At 39.1% G+C, this 25,082-nt stretch overlaps 1 protein-coding gene across 4 annotated transcripts in view; it reads left to right on the forward strand.

Moving 5' to 3' along the window:
* The window catches only part of WASF3 (WASP family member 3), a 131,270-nt gene that overhangs the window by 44,000 nt on the left and 62,188 nt on the right, over positions 1 to 25,082 (forward strand). For 2 of the 4 annotated variants that reach the window (XM_054664782.2, XM_054664784.2), the window contains exons 2-3: positions 8,834 to 8,961; positions 11,283 to 11,380. The gene's annotated coding sequence lies outside the window, so the exon portion shown is untranslated. 4 annotated transcript variants of the gene reach the window in all.

Raw genomic sequence — 25,082 nt, forward strand, 5'->3', positions numbered from 1 at the left:
TGTACCCTTTCAGTGAGTAAATTGGCCATAATTATCTTTATTTGTAGAAAACAAAGAGGTGCTGGTTCAGGGATATGTGATATATTGACCACTGGCCTCAAGCATGAGTTTTGTCATTTGGAGACAGATCAGTGCTGCCACCTAACCTCAGAGAATGAGGATGTGGCCTGTCATCTGCATACACAAATGCAAAGATATCAACACTTCCTTTTTGCCAAGAGTGGGCTGAGTAAATTTGCCAGATTGTGGTGATTGTGCTTGTCTGCCGACAGGGAGCATGTTTTGCTTTTAGTTGTCCAGGAGTAATAACTGCCGGTTATTACATGCCTCTGCTGCCTTGCTGTGTTCTTTGTCCATAAGACTTCATCCTCCCCTTCACATTTTAAGGGGAGGTATGGTTAGCTTTATTTCTATAAAAGGGGAGCTTGAGACTCAAACAGTACTAACTCTTCCAAGGTCCAGAGCTTTTCGATGGTAGTTCCGGGGTGGAACTCAGATCTCTGACCCCCATACCTCTGATCTTTCCCCTTTACCATGCAGCCTCTGGGCTTCAGAAAATGTTTCCTACAGGATTATATTGGATGCCACTGATTAAATGATTACTGCTACTTAATTAATTGGAGATAGAATTTGATGCTAGAAATGTTTTTGGCAATAATGAGTTACTTAGGTGACTGAACTTTTACATTTATTTCTAGGAGGTCATTTTTTCCTTGTTTTTGTTCGTTTGTATCTTCTCTCATAAATTGTATTCTTGTGGCATGATAGTGGGCCATTTAGTTCCCTGATTACTTTAGCTATAGTGAGTTAGGTTTTGACTAGAGGCTCAGGAGCTTTGAATGTAGACATGTTGTAAAAATGGTACTGCTGTGTTTGTCAGTTTTGTTTGAACACATAGGATCCCCTGTGGGTACAGGTTTATGAATCTCTTTGTTATAGTGGCCACTATTATACTTTATCCTCAGAGAGAGAAAAAGAAAAACTGAAGTTATTTGTTGAATTGCACATGAAATCTTTATGTCAGGTTTAGCATTATAGAGGTAATTTTGAAATATAGTTTGATTTTGGAGTATTTAAAAATTGTCATGGTAATAATGAAAAAAATACCTCTGCAATGTAGTATTTACATCTTGCTATTTCTATTTGATAATGTACAGATTTTCTGTATATTTCGTGCACTTATGTCATGATTTTCATTATTTTCTTTGTCCAAATGTAAGACTCAACACATTTAATGAAACTAAGTGGAAATCCTGATCTGGTTATGATCTAACCCGTTGGTATCCAACAGATTGCTGACTGTGTAGTATTTTAGCCCAGGATATGTCACCTGATTTTTAAGTCTGAGCTTGAAGAGGAAGGAGATAAGGGCCCATGGGGAGGTAAGAGTAACTGCTGTTGGTACCTCTGTTAAATTTGTCTTTCTCCTGAAATAGCTGTGGAAGTGTGGAGCTGCAGGTATAAGCTGAAGGTAAAAAAGACAGCACTATTCTTCTTCTGGCCAGTTGTAGAAAGCTCAGCAGCTTCTTGTGTCGGGGCCTGGGTGGTACCTTTTGTAGGGGTTGGACTGTAGTTAATGTGGGGACAGATTAGAAAATCTGGATTCAGAGAGCAAGGTGAGGCTGGAAGTTAAAGGTGTTCCACCACCTGAACAGGAACCAGCTGAATATTCAGGAATCAAGGTAGGTCAAATCAAGGAAATAAAAACACAAATAACTAGTCGTTCGGTTGAGCAGGTGCTCAGGAGGCAATAGGAAGTCAGAGACCAGGGATGGGATATAGGCATGGGAGAAAGGCAGAGACTCAAACCAGTAAAGGATATAAGGCAACTTTAAGCACAGTTAAGAAAACTTCTTTTGGGCTGTGTGTGGTGGTTCACACCTATAATCTTGGCATTTGGGAGGCTGAGGCAGGAGGATCACTTGAGGCCAGAGTTTGAGACCAGCCTGGGCAGCACAGTGAGACCCTGTGTCTCTCTACTAAAAATATTTGTAAAAAACTTTAAAAAAGGGAAACCTCTTTTATACTTATTTATGATGGCCTGTGGACAACTTCAAGGATTTTCTGGTTGGAGACAGGATGGTGGGGCCAAAGCTAAGGGTAATGCCCTGGTTTGGTTGCTGAAGTTAAGGAAAGAAAGACATTTGTCTACCAGGTGATTCTTAGGTGGCATGATAAACAGTAGTTTAATGTATAGAGTTGAGAAGACAAAACATAGGCCTCTGAAGGTAAATCCCAGTGGAAAGTAGCATGTGTTGGGTTTCACACTGGTGATACTCCTAGTGAGTTCTGTTGGAGTTAGGAGGGTGGGGTGATCTAGCTAGGTTGGTGTGGTCCTGCAGCCATAGTGAAGAAGATAGAGTCAGTCATAGAAGGAGTGGAGTTTGGAATAAACCTTGGGACTTAGGTGAGATAGATGTAGGTGAGTGTGTCTTCCACCTGTATTTACTGTGTGATTTTTTTTGGATGAGTCATTCCATTAGACTGTTTCCTAATTTGCAAGATAGTTAAACTAATTCCTATCTTGCAGGTGTCAAGGTTGTAGGGGATTAAATGAGATGATTTATGTGAAAGCCCTTTGTAAATGGCACTGTGGATTCAGATGTAAGTTGTTATTAATAAATTGCCAGTTGCAATGGGGAGCCTGTTGGATAAGAGCTTTAATTCATTCATCATATGTAAATGAGGTGGTACTCTTTGCAATCAAAGCTGTTTAATGAAGGTCATGATTAGGGGGAAAGAGTCAGGAGGCTGTTTTTAAGTAAGGTTGGTATATGCCTGAGATTTCACTTATAAACTTATAAATACATAATTAGTATTGAAAATTACTGTTTAATGTGCATCCGAAGTGCTTTGCATTTTTTTGATTGATAAAAATAAATGTATTTGAAGAGTAAGTTACTGAACTATAAAAAAAGGAGTCCATTTAGTAGCAAAATTACACGATGCTTCTCATTCTACATTCTGAAATAGGCTATTTTTAGCATCTCTTTGAATCAGGGATGAATTCTAGTTATAGAGTTCAGTAATTAAAGCAGAGAAAAATACAAAGTAGTTTGGGCAAGAAAATCTTTTTACTTGGGTTGGATTTGTTTCAAGGTTTAAACTGTCATCTCAAGGGCCTCCCTGGAAGCCACTGTTTTTGTAATCTTTGTGGGGTCAAGAGCAACAGAAAGTGCCAAAAGATCAGCCAAGGACACAGTGTCCCACTTTTTTAGAACAGGGGAGTTTTAAAACTTCTGGAATCCTGGTATTTCATAACTGGTGATCTTGTATCTGTGTTCTCTGCACAATCCTGGACAGAGGCGCCAGGGTCCTTTGGTCTCTCCCTGTCTTTCCTGTCCTCAGGCCCTTCCTTCTGGTCAGTGCTTCCACCCTCAGGACCTCTGCCCCTCTGTCCAGCTGCCCTGCTGGCCCCTGGTTTTCCTCCAGTTCTCAGGCTGCCTTTGAGTATTGCTAAAGAAAACTGCTTAATGATGCCCTTGGTACCAGTCCACATTTGTATTTAATGATGGTAGGTTATTCAGAATGTTGCTGAATAGCTTCTTTACTTGGTTCTAGTCAGCAGTCTTTGCTCAAGCTGGAAGCCTTGTTTTATCATGAGAAAGTTATTATTATTTTATCTTTTTATGCCCATTACAAAGAAGCTCATTAACTGTTTGGTGGAGTTGAAACAACTGTTGATTCAAATTCTCATGCTTTATGCTTGTGTGGCACTTAAAAGTGGTGATCACAGAGGCAACTCAGGGTCACTAAATACGGGGCAAGTTGAGCTTTTCTAGTTGAAGTAGGTTAGGAAGATGCATTTTTTTTAAACCTCTGCATTTGGGGAAAAAAATAACTTTCACAAATGTTTTTGAGTGTTGTCTATGTGCCAAGTATTGTGCCAAGTGCTGGAATTAAAAAGAAAAAGATTCGTCACAGTGAAGAATGGAATTAGGGATCAAAGTATTAGGATCCACAGGTGGCTGCCCGGGGCTAGACCTGTCTACTGTGAACATTAAAAAACGAAGCTTAACTGTTACCCGTAGGCAGAAACATCGATTAGATAATCAAGTTTTCCTTTGAAAACCAATTATATTTACTACGGATTTCTAACCATTTTCAACCTCTAAATTTTTTTATTTCTAGTAGTTCACTTTTTGTTGTGTTAATGAATAACTAGGCAAATGCAAGAGTAGAACTGAATTTGAACTTAAATCATCTTGGTTTTAGGTTTTTGTTTGCTCATTTGTTTACTATTTGTTTTGTTCTGAATCCACATTGATTGAGAGGGTGCCATGAATTCCTTTCTGTGTGAAACCCTGGGATTGGTACTGAGATGCAGTGAACATGCCCCAGCTCTGGTGGGTTGTTCAGGCTGGTGGGGCGGCACCTGGTGGTGCAGTAACAGTACTTGGTGCTCTTTATTGCTTGCTAAATGAGGTAGACGGTTCTTCCCATGGGTTAGCTCATTTAATTCTCACAGTCTAATTTTTGTAGTTAGGGAAACTTAGGTTTAAATAAACTGCTCAGAGTTTTCTGTAGCCTCACAGGAGACAGACAGGTGGATACACACACACTTTATTTCAGGAGCAAGTTCTCCATCTGGAGCTGTTTGACTCTCTCTTTTTTCTTTTCTCTTTTTTTTCGTGTGTGTGTGTGTTTGTGTGTGTGTGTGTGTGTGTGTGTGTGTCTGTGGCGGGGACAGGATCTCACTCTGTTACCTAGGCTGGAATGCAATGGTGTGATTGTAGCTCACTGCAGGCTTGACCTCCCAAGCTGAAGCGATCCTCCCACCTCAGCCTCCTGAGTAGCTGGGACTACAGGTGTGCGTCACCATGCCCAGCTAATTTTTTTTTTTTTTTAAGATACGGATTTTGCCCTGTTGCCCGGGCTGGTCTCAAACTCCTGGGCTCAAGCGATCCTCTTGCCCCAGCCTCCCAAAGGCTGGGATTACAGGTGTGAGCCACTGCCCTGGCCCTTTGACTACCTCTCGTAGCACAATATTTAGTTGGTGATAAGAGTTTATCTTCATGTTGACTTTGTATACTCTTTGCATCTCAAAGGACAGAAATCAGTCTCTTGGTGTCACTGTTCCTCTCTTGTTTACTGCAGCTGGAACCAGTCTTCTGTCATAGCACTTTCCATGCTCAGTAGTCCCCCCATATCCGAGGTTTCACTTACCACAGTTTCAGTTACTGGCAGTCACCTGTGGTCTGAAAATATTAAGATAATTTTGTGCATGCACATGAGAGAGAGACCACATTCATGTGACTTTTATTACAGTATGTTGGTGTAATTGTTCTATTTTATTACGAGTTATTGTTAGTCTTACTGTGCCTAATTTATAAGTTAAATGTGCCTAATTTATAAAATAAGTTATCATAGGTATGTCTGTATAGGAGAAAATTTAGTATATAGGGTTTAGTACTATCCGCAGTTTTAGGCATCTGCTGAGTGTCTTGGACTGTATACCTCTCAGATGGTAGGGAGGGTTCCTGCGTCTCTCCACTTAACACTTTCTAGCTTGTGGTGTGGTATTTTTTGATATAATGCTTTACGTTTGTGTGATTCATAGTTATATTTCTAATGCCTAATAGTGGGCTAGTGTCAAAAGGCAAATTAAAAATCTGATTAAAAATAAAGATCTAATTGGCTTTTATTTGTGATTCCAGCATTGAATCGTACCTCATTCTATAAAACAGGATGGGTGTTCCAGTGAACTGAGGAGAGGAGCTTGACTTTATAGGCCAAAAAAAGGCTGAAGAAAGCAGAAATAAAGAATGAACAGCAGATTGGTCATTTCAGAATTACTTTCCTTACAGGGTTAAAACAGAGGAAGCTTTTCTTATTATCCCAGCTCAGGTTAAACTGGGCCTCTTCTGATTGGTGGCCATGAATCTCTTATTTTTGTTTTTTGTTTTTAATAGAAAACTGGCTTGTTTCAGAGCAGTTTTTTGTTTTGTTTTGTTTTGTTTGAAACAGGGTCTTGCTCTGTCGCCCAGACTGGAGTGCTGTGGAGTGATCTCAGCTCACTCACTGCAGTGTCAGCCTCCTGGGCTCAGGTGATCCTCCTGCTTCAGCCTTCTGAGTAGGTGGAACCACAGGAGTGTGCCACCATGCCTAGCTAATTTTTAAATTATTTGTAGAGATGAGGTCTCCATGTGTTGCCCAGGCTGGTCTCAAACTCCTAGGCTTAAGAGATAATCCTACCTAGGCCTCTCAAAATGCTGGGATTACAGGCATGAGCCACCGTACCCAGCTGAGTTCAGTTTAAGTGGTAGTTACCACAAGTGATTCCATTCTGGTTTGGTCTGGTCTACTGGGGCCTAGTACAGGAGCTCAGTCCAAAATAATGTACCCCTCCCCACCCCCCGTCCCCCTTAAACTGTGTTGAACAGTAGTAAATGCTTGAATGAATTGAAGAGTGGTTGATGTGGTCCAGATCGTTGCCTGGGTTATCAGATTCTCTGGCCAGGGACTGTTAGCCCAGAGGTATGGGCCACTCATGGATCTTTACAATGCCATATCAGGCATGGGTTCCTTTTTCTTTGTATTTTACTAGGCAGTTATTCATTAAATGGAAGAGAAAGAAAATATTATCTTATGATTCTTGTATTTAGGTCTGTGGTAAGTAATTTTTGAGTGAATAAAGTACTCAAAACTCGGAGAATTTCTCTTTATTTGCTCTCTCTTAGTATAATTAATACAGTTTTATTGAAATTAAAATGCACCTGGCTGAGAATGTGATACACATAGGTGTTCAGTGAATGTCAGCTAACGTTATTTTTGTTTTAGCTTACAGCAGTATCTCTTCTGCTACTTGTTTTGTATTTATTTGTGTTTGTTTACTCTTCCCCACCAGATAAACTTTCTGGGGGGCAAAGACCTTACTATTTGACATTGTTTTTGCCTCACTTTCTATAAGAGGTCAATTATGTGTTGAATTGTATGGTGGGGCCAGCTAAAATGTGTTCATACTGGCTCTGACTTTAAAAGGTGTGGAACCGTTGTAGCAATGGGGTATCGAAGCTCAGATAGTCAACCTGAGAGACCAAGAAAGAGGAGAAACACAAAGATTGCTGTCTTGTTATGCTAGACATATGCTTTTTGCTAAAAAATTCATATTTGACATTCTTACGAGATATATTTCTCTGAATCTAGGAGTGGTTACATTTCTTTAGTGTCTTGCAATCTCATAAATAGAACGTTATACGTGAATAGTTAAAAACATTGGTGATGTGATCTCATCGATAGAAGTGAAAAGAAGAACATAGAATTTCAGCCTGGTTTAGGAGGTAAGGCTGGAAAAATAAGTGGGGAAATAGAGCTGTATCTCGAGCTAGCTTCTCATTTCTGGAAAACTAGAATTTGGAGGCTTACAAGAGATGTCAAGGACCAAAATAGTAAATCCAAATACAATCGGATTAGGATAATATTGATAGATTAACAATGAGTCATTTAGATACAACCTGTTCTCAGGTTAAGTGTTTTCATGTAGCAGAATTCTCTATTTCATATTGATTTTGGATGTCGTGGATAAGTAAGATTAAAGGGCATATTACTAGGGAAAATTTTATTATCATTGACCTTGTAAAATGCCCTATAGTACAAAATTAGGTATCATGAGATAAACTCTGTCATTTCTCTCATCAGACTACAGAGAAATGTAACCTGAATGTGAAGTGAGCTGCTGACAAGGTGAATGGTCTGAAAGTATTTGAAATTACCTGCACTCATGTTGGCTGTCATAATGCTGCATGGTCCCCTCCTCCTCTTCCCCTCTTCTTTTTGGAAAAAGACTTTTTTTTTTTTTTTTTTTTTTTTTAACTAGGCAGTTATTTTTCCTGGCTTGACTTGTGGTCTGTGATTATTCTCTAAATTGTGACTTCCAGTGGTTTCATGATGTCATTTTTCTTTTCTTTTTTCCCTGAATGGTATAAATAATTTTTATTTAGTAGTAGTATTTTAATACTTAGGCCTAGAGACAGCAGGATTATATTTTGTTGCTACCATATTGAGGTCATTATTTGGAACCTGAGTGAACAAGGATAAGTACATCTGTGATGGGATTTTAGCGGGGAGAGGTCCTTAAAGATTACCCAGTCTCTTCCTCTAGTCAGTGATTTGTTCATTTATTCAAATATTTGAGTGTCTATATGCTTTTCTTTGCAGTATTTCTTTTCCCAGATGTTGGTAATAACACCTTCAGTACAACTATCTCAAGTCAAAAATCTTAGAAGAGTACCGTCCAACCTAGTAGCCACTAGCCACATGTTACTATTTAAATGAACATTAGTTAAAATGAAGTAAAATATGGAGTTCCTCACTCACATTAGCACATTTCAAGCTGGATCCATGTGGCTGGAGGCTGCCCTCTGGGACACTCACTGTGTAGAACATTTCCATCACTGCAGGACATTCATTTGGACAGCACTACCTCAGAGCACTCCTTGACTCCAGGGGAGTCAGCATCCTCATCCCCATCCACTTAATCTCCCGAGACCTACGTCTGTCAGATTTGTTCCCTTTAAAGAATCCTCCCTTGTCTTAGTTTAGGTCTTCATCACCTGTCTTCTGAATTACGGCTTAAATTCAGTGACCAGCCTTGTGAAGCTGTCCCTGCCGTTGCCCCTCCAGCTGTAGCCACCTTCTCCCTTGTGCTCTGTGCATCCCCCATATACACCTGTCAGAGACTGGCCCCACGGAATGCTACATGGTTGTTTACAGACTTTTCTTCTTGTGGACTGAGAGGTTCTTGGGAGTCCAGGGTTGGGCTTTGGTTTTACCAGGGGGAGGGGCAGGCACAGTGACTGACACATAACTACATATATATGTGTTTATTGAGCAGGTAGAGGCATGGATGGATGGAGGCCATAGCAGGTTGCAGTTTGAAGGCAAGAGACCTTTGGATACCTGGAAACTAGACGACAGGAGGGCATTTGTGACACAGGGAGCGTAACAGATGCAAGGCCAGAGGTAGGAAGTTACAGGGCAATTCTGCTTCTGGACAGTAGCCACAGGAGAGCACTGTCAGCACCATTCAGAGTGTAGCCATGTACGGAAATAGAATTGGAGTGATGGTGTTGCATAGAAGCATGCTTCCCTGTTCTGGCCAGTATTGCACCTCGTAGTAGAGGTGCTGTGTTTCCACTTAGCAGCCTTAACCTGTGACTTCAAAGGAGTTACTGATATGCTCTCCATTGTCAAATGAGGCTACGTATTCACAAAGTCTAGTTAATTCTTCAAGACTTTTATGGTTCTTGACTTATGTTAGAAATGTTAGCAGCTCAGCAGCAAAGAAAAAGGCATGTGTCCGTGCCCAAAAGGAGACAATCCAATGTAGATATTACTTACTTACTCCTTTTTTTTTTTTTTTTTTTGGTAGAGATGGGGTTTTGCCGTGTTGCCCAAGCTGGTCTCAAACTCCTGGGCTCGTGATCTGCCTGCTTTAGCCTCCCAGAGTGCTGAGATTACAGGTGTGAGCCACACCGTGCCTGGCAAGAACAGTTGCTTTCTAGTCAGACTCATCCTGACTCCTCTTTTTCCTAGCTGTGTGATCCTAAAAAACTCACTTTTTGATCCTAATTTCTTCATTTTTAAATGGGGATATTACCTGCCTGTGAGGACTAAGTTAAATGTATATGACATGTTAGCTCTATGCTTAGACCTGAGTAAAACATTTACCAATAATAGCTAATAACAAATAATAAGTCCATAGCCTTTCACACAAATGGGAAAATTCATAATTGTGTTTCACAAAGGAAGAGTTAACACGTGATTCTTAAACATAAATGGTCATCCAGAAAATACATAGGATGTTGGACATTTTCCTTGTCCTTAGGCATAGTTAGCTGGTTATAACCATCTCTTAAGTGAAATGTATAGGGCTGGTTACCCTCAAAATCATCAAGTCGAATCAGCTGATCTAGTAGAGGTAAAATTAGGCCTGGATAATCTAAACCCAGGGATAATTTTCTGTATTTGGAAATAAGGTGATCACTTATGCAGATTACTTAGGAAAAAGCTCACTTTTCTCTTTTACTCAGCATTAAGAGCATGCAGTACAGCTGCTCTGAAGGAAGAGAAGAAAATTGTGTGCTGCTTTAGTTTTAAATAAGTAAAATAGGACGTATAAAATGGAGTATCGCTGAATGATCATTCTTTTTTTTTTTTTTTTTTTTGTACTGTTAAAAGGATGGTTGCGGTCTTAACTATGTGAGTTCTTAGAATCTACTGGCCTACATAGAATTCATGGGGGTCCAGATAATTCCTTTTAGTAGACTCAAAGTTGCTTTTCTTCCATAATGAAATGGCACAGTTATCTGTTTTCTCATGCCTGGACCTCCTTTCCCAAGCTTGATGCCTCCCACCCTTGTTTGACCTTCCTGAAGCTGCACCCCGCCCCACTTCTGGGCCGCTGTTGTCTCGCTTTCTTGCATCTACCTTATCGTATTAAAATTATCTGCATTTATTTGTTACCCTCACAAGACTGAGTACCTTCACAAACAGGCATTTTCTTATTCATTTTTATGTGTTCAGTGTTTAAAGAGGGGCTGACTTCTACAAGATGCTTGGTACAGTCTTGCTGAGTGAATGGATGCATGTTCACTAAAATTTTCTTGTATGTATTCTTCCCAAGTAGACCATAATTCTGAGTAGGAAACTATGTCATGCTTCTTGTTACCTCATAGCTCTAGCACATTGGTATACAGCATTGATCAGTTTGCTCTGTAGCGTTGCTGTTAATGTCCAGTGTCCTGGAAACACCTTCTAGGGTGTATTTGGCAGTTATTAAATCTGTTACTATTTTATCCCTGTAGCTACTATTAGAATATTTATAAAATGATCTCCAAGACTTTTATTGAATTTGAATATTGTTATGGGAAAAATCGATACAAATGCTCTTATTAGCTACAGTTCTTATGTGAATGATTACTATTATTTGATTCAGTCTGTAGGCAGTAACAAAACCTAAAATATATGTGTTGGTGAGTAAATGAATTGAGCAGTTCAGTTGAATACACTTAGACTTGACTTTTTCTTTTTCTGCCCTTCAGCTATTATTTACTGTGAGTCCTTGAAGTTAATTTCAGAGGTTTTTCAGGATAGGGGGTTGGAATTATACAGGATTTCACACACCTTATTAGCTCCTTACTTAAAATAATTAAAAAAGAACTAGTTCAGGGATTAGAGCTCCCTTGAAATTGTTGAAATGTGAAATTTGAATTTAAGACTTTCTTGAAGACTTGAATGCATTTTGCCGACTGGTAATTAATTTTTTTTTCTTTTCTTTATAGTTTTAGTTTTGATTGCTGTTAACTACTACTGATAACTGAGCCAAAGTGGTGATGCTACTTGAGGGGAATTTCTGCAACCCATAGTCAACGATTACATGGTAAGAGTGTGTGCCTTTTACCCTTAAAGCCATTTAATTTCTGTAACATAGTTTAGAAATTTAATTAGAAATAGAAATAGCATAAAATATTTTAATATTTTTGAATATTAAATATTAAATATTAATATACTTTAATATATAAATATTAACAGCAGGTAATATTTTAGAGCTTCAGATCCTAATTAATAGTTTGGGACATTGAAAGAGAAAAAAACTTGATATATTCACTTCCATGTTAATTTTTTTGTGTGAAAAACATGATTATGTAGTTTATGACTTATTAAGCTGAGATCTCAGTCTTCCTACCTCTGTTTTTGCCTATTTACTTTTTCTTTCCTGGAATTTAACCAATTCTTTGTTATCTGAATGTTTCTAGTAATGAATGGGTATGAGAAGTCAAGATTTAAAAACTTAAACCTAATCAGTTGGCCGGACACGGTGGCTCATGCCTGTAATCCCAGCATTTTGGGAGGCCGAGGTGGGTGGATCATGAGGTCCGGAGATCGCGACCATCCTGGCTAACACAGTGAAAGCCCATCTCTACTAAAAACACACAAAAATTAGTCAGGTGTGGTGGCATGTGCCTGTAATTCCAGCTACCTGGGAGGCTGAGGCCCGAGAATGGTGTGAACCCAGAAGGCGGAGCTTGCAGTGAGCCAAGATAGTGCCACTGCACTCCAGCCTGGCGACAGAGTGAGACTCCATCTCAAGAAAACCTCAAAAAACCAAAAGCGAACCTAGTCAGTTTTACTATAATTTACTCTGAACTGAGGTGGTGGTGATCGTGATAGTGGCTAAAATGAGGTTTTTGAATTATTTATGGATTTCAGTGAGCTGTCTTACTCTAATTTTAAGGGGTAATTGAGGAGCAATGAGACATAGCAGACTAGTAGGGCAAGTTATTTCTTTGAGCTTCACTTTCCTCATATGCAGAATACTATCATCTGTCTTGCCTGATTTATGGAACTGTAAAAATCAAATGAGAGGATGTATATGGAATTTTCCTTTTCTTTCTTTCTTTCTTTCTTTTTTCTTTTGGAAGGATAGGGAGAGAATAACACGTCTTTTGGTTTTAAGATGATATTGAAAGAGAACATAAGGTAGAAGAAAGGCTATTATACCAGAATTAGAAGCTGGAAGATTGATCTCTAATCCTAGCTTGCCTTGACCTTGGGCATATCGTTACATATTAATTTACCATAGGAAAATTGAACTTGATTTCCATACTTTCACTTTACAGGTAATTTTTCAGGAATGTATCTGTGTTCTCTGACCACAGTTTAATTAAGCTAGAAATCAGTATCACATACCCAAGAAATTCCAAAATATTTTGAAATTAATGATCACAGCCTGAAAATCCATGGTTAAAGAGGAGCTTACAAAGCAAAATACTTTGAATTGAATAAAAAGGAAAGCGTAATGTATCAAAATATATGCGATGCACCTAAAGCACTACTTTAAGGGGAAATTTATAGTGTTAAATGCTTATATTAGAAAATAAAAGTTAAATAGCTTTTGGGCTTTTCCTGTGTGTCATGATGGGTTACAGGCTGATTGTAGTTCTGATAAATGGTTTCTTTCACTTCCTATCCAATTAATATGAAAAGGGGAGATAGTTAAATTTTTTTGTCAGGCAAGCATTTATTTTTTAACACGGATACTGTCTAGTATTTGTGTTCCACTTTATAGTTTTTGGGGGGCTTTCAGGTGTGTCATCTCACCACAGCCTTTTGAGATAACCAGGCAGATATTACTGCTTTCATATTTAGAATAAGGACTTGAGGCTTATGGAGGTCTCAGCTCTTGAAGAACTCGGGGCTTCTGTTTGCCACGCCATCTGCTTGTTTTGCTGCTGTGCTGCATTTCCAGGCCTTTTGTAGAAGCGCTATCTGTGTTCAGACTGTTGTAGGTGGCACACTATGATTAGCTTGGTGAGGCAGATTCTGTTGGATGAGGGAATTCTCTAGGAGGAGTGCTTTTTCTTAGGCATTTCTGTTGGTGTTTGTATTATGCCCATCAGAGGTGGCCTTTTTTTAAGTACCGTTTTGGAGCTATGTCTATCTGGTTGCTAAATGTGTCTTTCCTGTCTCATTTCTTTTATCATGATATTTAGTCCTGTGTGTGGCTAACAGTCGACTTATTTTTACTTGACCTTCATGTTAGAATGTACATATTAAATAAATGTTCAGTGATCTCCTACTTTGTCATACTCAGATTATCTGTCGCCACAGATTCGTTTTTTTTGGTTTTTGTTTTTGTTTTGATTTTTTTTGAGACGGAGTCTCGCTCTGTCACCAGGCTGGCATGCAGTGGTATAATCTTGGCTCACTGCAACCTCTGACTCCCTGGTTCAAGCGATTCTCCTGCCTCAGCCTCCCGAGTAGCTGGGGTTACAGGCACGTGCCACCATGTCCAGCTAATTTTTGTATTTTTAATAGAGACAGGGTTTCACCATGTTGGCCAGGATGGTCTCGATCTCCTGACCTTGTGATCCCCCTGCCTCTGCCTCCCAAAGTGCTGGGATTACAAGTGTGAGCCACTGTGCCCAGCCCACAGATTCATTTTTAAACTGCTTTATTGAGGAATAATTGACATACAGTAAACTATGCTTATTTAAAATGTATAATTTGATAAGTTATTTGAAATATGTATACACCCATGATACCATCAATGTAGTTGAACTGGTGACCGTTGTTTCCTCATGGCCCTTGGTCATTTTTCCCTTTTGTTTCCCTCCTACCCTCACATAACGGCTGCTCTGCTTTCTGTCCCTATAGATAAGTTTATATTTCCTAGAATGTTATGTAAATGGAATAATACAGTATGTAGTATTTTCGTCTGGCTTTCATTCAGCATAGAGATTCATCTCTTGTTGTTGCATGTATCAGTAGTTCATTCCATGTTATCATTGAATAGTACCTCACTGTATGGATGTAATGCAGTTTGTTTATCCATTCACCTGCTAATGGACACTTGGATTGTTTCTAGTTTTTGGCTGTTACAAATAAAGCTGCATGAACATTCATATATAAGTCTTTATGTGGGCACATGCTTTTATTTATTTTGGGTAAATATCTAGGAGTAGAATGGCTGGATCGTGTGATAAGTGTATGTTTAACTTTTTAAGAAACTTGCAAACCATTTTCCAAAGATTATTTTATTTCTCTTGAGCAGTGGATGATAGTTCCAGTTTATCCATGTTCTCATAAGCACTCTGTATGAACAGTCTTTTTAAGTTTAGCCATTCTCATCAGTGTGCAGTCATATCTCCTGCGGTTTTAATTTGCCTCTCCTTAATAACTAATGCTGTTGAGCATTTTTCATGTGCTTGCTTGCCATCTGCATGACTTCTTTAGTGAAGTGTCTGTTCAAATCTTGTGCCCATTTTAAGAAATTGGATACTTTATTATAGAGTTTCAAGAATTCTTTATATATTCTGTATCAGATCTTTATCAGATATATGATTTGTACTTTTATTCATTTTAATAGCATTTTTTTTCCTTTTTACCCCAGAATGAAATTTTTGGGAGCCATATGGGATTATTTTTTGGTTTTATTTTTTGCACTTTCCCCAACCCCCATAAAAGTAGTTACTCTTTGTCATCTTCTTCCTTTTCTTCCATTTTCTGGCAGGGCACTTAGTTTGTATTCTCTTTTTGGGGGGCTGTACATGAGTCAATACCTGTGCAGGACAGAAGACCCCTAATTAGTGAATATGTTTGCATGGCTGGGATGGTCAGCTCTTTATTTCTGGAGGCTGGAGATCTGCCATTCCAATTGTCATCAGTATTGACTCGTTGTCCCTGGGGTGTAGTCAAAGGCCTCACCTGAAGTACTACAAGGTCAGAAGCCAGAACAGGGCCAGATTCAGATTCAATGATGAAAATGCTGGCGACAATTCACCAACATCCCTTGATTTTTACATGTTCATTTCTGATTGAATTGTATTGTGCTTACTGTGTAATTGTAATTTTCTGTGTGATTGCAGTTAACTTTTTTGTGTGACCTAATTCATAGCTTTTTTTCTTACAACTTTTCCGTGTTTTCTTTTTTAAATATGCATTCTCACATCTATGTATAACATTTTTAAAAACTATCAATTAACACTTGTTAATTGTATTATTCAAATCTTGGTCTTTGTTGGTTTCTGAGAAAAGTATGTTGGGTCTTCTACAAAAGGATAATAAAAGTTCATAATTGTCATTTTTAGTGTTTTTTTTTTACCAATTGAATATGATAAGTGTCTTCCCCTCCATCTGTTTTTGTTGCGTTCACCTTGAGTTTCTCTTGTGTCTTAGAGCCTGACTCCCTTTCGTTGTTAGCATTTGCCTGGTGTATATTTTTAATCTCTTTATTTTTATCACTCCTAGTTATTTCATTTTAGATGTATTCTTGAATATTTATCTTACAAAACCCAAACAACTCGGTGTGTTGCTGCTTTGTTCAGTGGAGGCTGTTTGGTGAGTGGTAAGGACATGGACTGAGTCCAGGCTGCCTGGGGTTGAATTCAGGCACTGCATAAACTGGCTGTGTGGTGTCTGTCAAGTTTACTTAAATATTAGTGCCTGTTTCTTCCCTATACAATGGAAATATTAATAGTTTCTATCTCATTTTATAAGAATTAAATGAGCTAATATATGTAAAATTCTTGACAGTGCATGGCACATTCTATAAGTGGTTTGGCTGTGTCCCCACCCAAAATCTCATGTTGAGTTGTAGTCCCCATAATCCCTACGTGTCAAGGGAGAGACCAGGTGGAGGTAATTGAATCATGGGGGCAGTCTCCCCCATGATGTTCTTGTGATAGTGAATTCTCATGAGATCTGATGATTTTTTAAGTGTTTGGTAGTTCCTCCTGCATTCATTCTCCCTCCGGCTGCCTTGTGAAGAAGGTGCCTTGCTTCCCCTTTGCCCTCCGCCATGTTGGTAAGTTTCCTGAGGCCTCCCCAGCCATGTGAAACTGTGATTCAGTTAAACCTCTTTCCTTTCTAAATTACCCAGTCTTGGGAGTATCTTTTTAGCAGTGTGAAAGCAGACGAATATGAAGTCTTAGCCATTAATAGTGAGTTCACCCATTAACACTTACTGTGATTATTTGGAAGGCCATAATCACTATTAATGCCTCCTTTTTGTTAAAAAAAATTAATACTTTCTTGTCCATTGCTGACTTTATTACAATTTTTTCCTGTAATGGTTTGTTATTTATATATTCAGTATCTTCTAGTTGTTTGTACGAAATCAAAATATTGATCATGCAGATAACACCTGAATATATACGTCTTTTAAAAACTTGCAACACATTTGCAATTAAAGTACCCTTTGAGTCTCAGCTCTATTCTTCCTCCCTTAGAATAATAAATTCATTATTATGAATTTGAGACATTTCCTTCTCTGACACACACTCTCTCGCTCTCTCTCTCCCCCCACCGTCTCCCCCACCTCCGCCCCCCCATCTCTTTCATATATGTAGGACTACATAGTACTTTTTACTAAATGGCATACTGTAATTATGAACTTTGTATTTTTCATTCACTGCTATGTTTTGGAGGACACTCCATATATATATTTATCTTGTTTCTTTTAACAGCTGCCTTTCCCCTATTGGTAGTCATTTCCAGTTTATCTCTATGTCAAACAGTGCTGCTGTGAACATTCTTGTACATGAATTCTGTGCACAAGTGAGAATGTTTCTCAGAATAAGAGATGGAAATGCTAGGGTCCATAGTATGCATATTCCTAGTTTTATTAGATATAATTCTTTCGAAGGACAATTTGATGGTTGGCTGCCATTTGTATTTCTCTGATGTAAATTGCCCAGATCTTTTCATTGTGGTTCTCCAACCACACATCTTGTGGCCACAGTCCTTCCTGTCATATTTTTGGCTTGTGGTTTCTTCCTTTAATCTCATCCCGTTGCCTTTCAACTTTGGAGGTTATCTATCATTTGTAGTCCTGTAGTATTGTTGCACATATTTTAAATGTACATCTTTTTCATCATTTCTGTGGGTTTGAAACAAAGGAGAAGCCTAGTCTAGGTGCTCTGTTTATTATATTCTATTTCTATAATCTTCCATTTCAAATTATATAATTTTTGAAAGGATTTCCTATGAATGAGCTAAGGTTATGCACATACATGCCATACACAACCTGCTTATAAGTGTCTCATTTTAATGGAAAAATATGCTTAGCATATGCTGCAGCCTTAAATGGAAAGTAGATTACATTTAATCCCAAATCAAGGAAATGGAGATTGTTGTTCTTCCTTGTCTGAAATGTCACCTTAAACTGCTGTTTTCCTTAGTTTACCCACAGCAGCATTTCTGTAAGTCTCCTTGGAGGCTGGGTATATATTCTAGTCTTATGCACACAGCTTCCTGGCAGACATCAAATGGAATTTGACTTACCAGATGTCGTACTGAATCATGGTCTGCAGAGATGCGGATGGATCACATCCTTGGCTGGGGAAGTGGGGTGGATACAAATATCTGAGTCAACTCAGTGGTTAACCAAAGGTTAGTCATGTTATAAAAAGTCATGTATATCAAAAATGCAAAACAGAGTAAGATAGGGGGTCTGAAGCTTATGCATGCAATCAGCAACAAGGCAGTGTCAGGAGTTGAAGGACCAGACAAAACCATCTGTTTAATAAGATAATAAAATCTGATATAAAAGGAACCTTGGAAATGTAAACCACCTCCTTCCTTTTTGGTCAGAGCTGACTCTTAATGACAAATGATCAGGTGCTTAGAGGGTTAAGAATGGGGAGGGACCTGCTGGGATAGAGGGAAAGAGAATGAATAGAAACATCATATTAGAAGTCAAGGATTACTTGAATACCAAAGCAGACAACTTTCCCCTCCTTGGCTGCCTTTTTATCCTGGTAAGACACAGAAATGAAGTAGCCTTGGCTTACTGGCATATTTATAAATGGGACCTGTAGGAAGCGTTTACAATGGGGATGTGGTGGGCAGAGCACCAGTGGAAGTGAGAGACCGAGATTCTAGTGTCTACTCCAGGATGCAGGAGATTTTGGGTCTCTTTGTCTTGATCTTTGATTGTAAAATAAAGTTATGCTAGATCTCCAAGGTTCCATTTATCTTAAAATTTTTTTTATTAAGTAGCTGATTTTGTCTGGCTGATCAAAACAGGAAAGAAAAATAGTTCCTGGTCCAAGCATCTCGGAGGTTCCTGGGTTAGTAATGTGCATCAGAATAAATTTTTATGCACAATAAAGGACTATAAAACAGATGTAGGTTCAAATATTAAATGTATTCTTGAATCCCACATGTTCTGAGTATCTAGTTAAATGGACACCATGGTCTAAAAGGACTTAGAAATAAAATATGGGTATATTTTAAAAATATTTTTTATCTAATAGGAATTTAGTAATTTATTTAACTTTAAAAAGTCTGAATTAAATGAACATAACACAGAGCATAAAAATTAATTGAAGCATAGATATGTAGAGGGTGGCAAGTTGTAGAACAGCAGCTTTTTTCAGAGCTCCCTTTACCCTGTCCATGGCTAGAAGAGAAGGGCAGGGAGACCAAAGGCTTGATCTTCACAGGCTCCCACACCACTTCTGTATCCCCACCCATGATACGTTGTTCTTCACTTTTACTGCGAGATTTCTTCCCACAACAGAGAAACTGCAAGACAGGAGCTAATGGTGAAAACCCTGGTGGAGAGAAATCTTGACCTAGACTTCAAATCCCTACCTTTTCAGTTAGAACCATATTAGCTTCTACCTGGAGGATCTTTATATGCCATTTTGTGGCCCTTGAAAGACAAACTGTGTCCCAGAATGTCCTCTAAAAATAGGTACTTGACAAAGGTTTTTCATTACATTATTCCATAGACACAAAGTTGCCTTTTTCTGGGAGACTTATTATTTAGTTGTTGAGGCTGTATAGCAAAAGCTAAGTGACGTTTTAAAATGGTGGAATGCTGCTTCTAAGCCTTGAGTGAGAGCTTCACTCTTCCATCCTCAAACGTCTGTTGAATAGCTTCCTGATGCTGAGCGGGATGCTGGGGGGTCTGTGATGCCGTGTCATCTCCCATTCCCCACTGAGAATGGAGTATTTCTAGTTGCGTTTTAATTTCCAGGAATGAGACATACCTTTAATGTAGTGCTTATCACACTGTGTTGTAACTTTATTTATATGACTGTCTCTGCCACTAAACCATTAGCATCTTGAGGAATGGGGTTTGTTTTATTTTCGTTTGTTCAGTTTTTTCATTTCCACTAACTAAAGCATCATGAAAACACACTGAATGTTTGGAGAGTAGGTGAATCTGATATGGTAGTTTCTGTAAGCCAGCTGAATGTCTAACTGAAAAGGAAAGTATGCCAGAGCTGGAGGGAACCCAAGAGAGCAAATCTGTTCTGCAGGAGAAGAAACTGAGGCCCACCTTGATGAAGAAACTGAGGCCCACCCTGATGAAGAAACTTGCACAGAGTCGTGTAGTGTTAGTGGCAGAACTTGGACTAGAACCCCGGTTCCCCAGTTCCTCGTCCTTTGCTGCTTCACTGTACCTCTCTGTCTCCCATCCTGTGGAAACATGCAGACCACATTTCAAAGAGCAAAGTGTGAACATTTGTCCCAGTGAAATGAGGTTGATTGAATTTTATGTGGTCTTTCTTCCTTCCCTCCCCCTAAATCACAACTTTTAATAAAGCTTTAAAAAGAAGCAGTGTGGCTCTAGAAGGCAGTGTGCGAAGTGAGGAGTTTAGGAAGCCGAGGCCCTTCCTTTGGCGATGGGAATGTTATGTTAGTGAGTATCTTTTGGGAGTTGTCAGTAGGCACTTAACTCCAAGCAGAGTGCTGTAGAGTGGAGGCAGGCAGACATAGCCCTTGTCCTTCAAAATGAGAAGGCCACACTGAGGGGAAAGGTCAGAGGAAGGGCTTGGGCCAGCATTGTGTCACTCTACTCTATGGGCCCTGGCTACTTTTGCTTGGGTCACTTTCATTCCGAGGGCAAAACTCATACATAAAAGTAAAACATGGTTAAAAAGCCCAGCATCTGCAGTATACACACATTTAGTTTTGTGTGTATAATATAGTCTGTGCCACATGTTTTAGTGCTATCGTGCACTGTGCTCTAATTACCTGGCATGCAGCAATCAGAGCAAAGGTTACCAGCACATAAGGACTAGAAGAGAGAATCATTAACACTGTCAGGTTCTGCAAACTGTGGTTGTTCTGAAAGCTCAAAGGTCAGTCTTTAATGGCTGCATAGTGGAGAAAGAAATCCACTACAAAATCTATTCAGTTAATTTTGTATAGTCAACTACCTCTACCTACCAGTAATATCGTTTTAAAATATGTAATAAAGACTTAATGCAGTTAACATGTTACTCTACATCCCATGAACCCTTACTGCGGTGGAGAATGACCACAGTTGTGGGCTTCAATTTATTTGCCCCATTACAGTGTATTCTATGCATGAAAGCTGTTATCCATGTTAATAGAGTAGTGGTGGTGTTCTTTTCTTTCCAGAATAGTCTGCTCACTTTGGGGTCTGCACACATAAATTCTTAAGAGTGTACTCATATGTTCACTCATTGAGAATATCAGTTTACTTAGCTGGGCGTGGTGGTGGGTGCTTGTAATCCCAGCTACTCGGGAAACTGAGGAAGAAGAATCACTTGAACCCGGGAGATGGAGGTTGCAGTGAGCCAAGATCGCACCAGTGCACTGCAGCTTGGGAGACAAAGCGAGACTTCGTCTCAAAAAAAAAAAAAAATTCTGTTTACTGTTTCTTTCTTTTTTTGTGAAAATAGTTATCAGCTCAATGTCTTAACAAAAGAAGAAGCTGATATGTTACCCTTGTTCTTACTGTGAAGGTGGAGTTTCTCTTCCAATTAGGATATAAGAGAACATTGCTTCTATTTTAAGAAACAAAAAAGGCCAGATTATCTAGAAAGCAATAACTTTTCTTAAATCCCAAAGAGTGACAAGCCCATCTGAGAGTAGACAGGACACTTGAACTGTTTCACATTTAGCAGAGCACAGGGGGAACAGGTAACCATCATAGAAGTGCATAAGAAGAATTCAGCAAAAATTGTAATGCATTCTTAAGGTTGAGTATGGGCTAATGCATCAGTTTAGGATAACCAGGTACCCCAGATACAAGGGGAAGGTTACACTTACTCATAAGCTGTTTTCTACAGCCCTCCACTGGGTACTCTTAAGAAAGCTTATGAGCAAGCCTGGAGACTAGACAGAACCTCTTTTGATCGTGCTGTTCTGCGGGAGGTAATCTCAGCTGCCACTGGGAGACAGGCATGATGTAACACCTGCTTCCCCACAGCCTTCTCTCCTATGACAGAGTTCCCAGGAGGGCAACAAAACCTCTAGCCCATAGGACTCAGCAAAGATCTATTTCTGGCAGAGGTTTAGGAAACCCTCTTTCCTGCCCTGTGACCAGCAAGATCCTCTGCTTCTGGGACGAAGGGTAATTAATAGCAAAAGCAGGACAGACTCTTAGGCTCATAATCTTTCACTGATGCAAAGCAACGTTCTCTTTCTGCTGCATGAGGGACAGGAACTCTTTCATGCCCAAGACAGGGACAAATATCAGGCAGAGTTTAGTTGCGCTGGAGAAGAGATGCACAGATCCTGAGAAGGCCCCACTCTGAGGTCCAGGTATATGGATCATTCCTAAAATTTAGGCTGGGCCAGGGAGAGCAAGGAGCCTAGCACCTGGTAACATAGCAATAACAGTCATCTCCGGAGAGCAAGAATGTAAAGAGGAATTTGTGTCACCTTTGTGACATAAATGTCAAGGAACTACAGGATGATCAGGAACACTGAAAAAAGTCTAGCACACTAGGCACAAGACAGCAGCCCATGGCTAGGGGATTTTGATGCTTGGTGTATCAGATAACAATAGCAGCCATCTCCCTCAAACCCTAACTAGGTTGACTCAATCAACCTTAGTAATGGCTTGCTAGAAGAACATGTGAATTCATTGTTGGACAAGAAATACTGTTTACTTAGTCTCTACTGCTTTGCAAATGATATCCAGCATTCAGCACAAAATTATGAGACAAAAAAGGCAAGAAAGAATGACGTGTTGTAAATCAAGAGATAAAGCAATCAGCAATCAATGGAAACAGACTCAGAGATAGCTTAGATATGGGAACTTAAAAATAACTGTGATTAATGTATTGAAAAATGTATTGAGAAAAGTCTATATCAACAGAAATAAGGAAACAAGTTTTTAAGAGTTAAATGGAAACTGTTGGAAATGTAAAAACAAATTGGGTTTATTAGCAAACTGGATGTAGCTGAGAAGATAATGAAAGCTAAATCAGCAGAATATAAAAAGGAACAGTGAAACAAAAGAAGAAACAAGGAAAGAGGAAAGTGGAGTGGGGAAGGGGAGGGATGACAAAACCGAGCATCTAAGAACTGTGGAACAGTATCAGTAGTCTAACACACATGTAATTGGAAACCCAGAAGGAAAAGAGAAGATACTGTCCAGAAAAAAATACTAGAAGGCACAGTTGCTGAGAATTATCCCAAATTAATGAAAGACAGGAAACAACTAATAAGACAAACAGATCCAAGAATCTCAGAGAACCCCAAGCAGGATTTTTTTTTTAAGAACCCTCCAAGTTCTAGAAACACTGGAATCAAGTTGCTGAAATACCCAAGGTAAAGGGGAAAGTCTTGCAGGCAGCCATAGTTTAAAGAAAATGAAACATTACAAACAGAGGAACAAGGGTAAGAATAACAGCAGACTTCTTGTCAGAGACTATGAAAGTCATTAAGACAGTGAAATAACATTTTTAAAGTATCAAGAGAAAAAGCTCAAATCCTGTCGATGCATAATTCTATACCCAGCAAAAATATATTTTTAAATTAAAGGCCAAATAAAGAATGTTTCAGACAAACAAAAGCTGAGGGAATTTATTGCCACAGATCTGCACTGTAAGAAATGAAAGGAAGTTCTTGGGCAGAAGGGGCATCAGATGGCAGTCGGGATCTAAACAAAGAAATGAAGAGACCCTGAAATGGTAAAAGAGAATAAATATGTTATATTTTTTCTTATTTTTAATTACATTAATTGATAATTGTCCAGAGCAAAAACAATAGTAATGTGGGGTTTATAAGAGGTAAAATATATGACAACATTGGACAAAGCATGGAAGAAGAAAATGGAAATATACTGTTTATATTAGGGGGTCTCCAGAGAAATAGAACATATAGGATATATAGATTTATGAGGAGATTTATTATGGAATTTGGCTCACACAATTATGGAGGCTGAGAAGTCCCACAATCTGCTGTCTACAAACTGGGGACCCAGGAAAGCCAGTGGTGTAATTCATTGTGCCTAGCTGATGGTGTAACTCCCAGTCCATTACCAAAGACTCGAGGACCTGGGATTGGGAAGGTGGTGCAGGTGTAAGCTTTGGAGTCTGAAAGCCTGAGAACCAGGAGCTCCAATGTCTGAGGGCAGGAGAAGATGGATGTCCCAACTTAAGAAGAGAGAGAGAGAGAGAGAAAATTCATCCTTCCTCCACTCTTTTGTTCTGTTCAGGTTCTCAGTGGATTGGATGATGCCCACCCACCTTGGTGAGGGTGGATCTTTTTTTACTCAGTCCACTGATTCTAGTGCTGATGTCTTTCAGAAGCACCCTCTCACAGACTCACCCAGAGATAATGTTTCAGCAGCTCTGGGTATCTCCTAGCCCAGTCAGCTTGACACATAAAATGAACCATCACATTATTCTAAAGTTACAGTGTTCTCACACTATGCATGAAGTTGTTCAGTATTATTCGAAGGTAGGTGTGATAAGCTAAAAATGTATATATCTATAGTAAGCTCTAGAGCAACTACTATGAAAAACGTAAAAAGAGTAAAAACCAGTTATGGAGATGAAATGACATCATAACAAATAACTGAAAGAAAGCAGAAAAAGAGCTTTTGGACCAAAGAACAGGTGGGACAAATAGAAAACCACTAGCAGGATGTGTTAAAGAAAAAATTATTTAATAAGACTTGTTAAAGCATGGTAAAGACTTTTATTCAGGACCATTGCAGAAGGTAGAGGAGCCACTGCAACAGCATCTTGCAGTAGGGGAGAGAGATTGGGTTCAACTCTGAATACAGCATGGGCAAGTGGGGACTTATAGCCAAGGATCAGTGAGAGGGTCAGTGGATGCAAAAGTACTAAGAGGAGGACGTCAGGGGTTAGGAGAATTCTGGCTGACGCCTAAGAGGATTCTTGCTGAAGATAGCCAGGGTGATGCGATGTCATCTGGGGGATGGTGGACAGTTAGGAACCTGATGAGATATTGAGGATAAACAAATTTTGAGGATGGCAAGGAATGTTCTTGCTAAACACATTTAGCAGGGGTCTTTGCTAGAAACTGAATTTTACAAAGAAGGTGCACAGATGGGCCTAGCAGAAGGTTGAGAAGCCTGACTGAAGTTTGGCCAAGCAAAGAATCTTTGTCAGATGGAAGGTTTAAATTCAGCCACATCAACAATTACATTGAATGTAAATGATCTAAACACCCTAGTTAAAAGTCAGAGATTGTAAAATTGGATAAAAAAGCAACACAACCGTATGCTCTCCAAAATAAATTCTCTTTAAATACATAGAAACAGAAAGGTTAAAATTAGAAGGAAAAACTTGTAAACACTAATCAAAATAAGGAATGACCGTTATATCAAAGTAGACTTT

The sequence above is a fragment of the Pan troglodytes genome, chromosome 14, assembly GCF_028858775.2.
Source record: "Pan troglodytes isolate AG18354 chromosome 14, NHGRI_mPanTro3-v2.0_pri, whole genome shotgun sequence".
Classification (NCBI taxonomy): Eukaryota; Metazoa; Chordata; class Mammalia; order Primates; family Hominidae; genus Pan; species Pan troglodytes.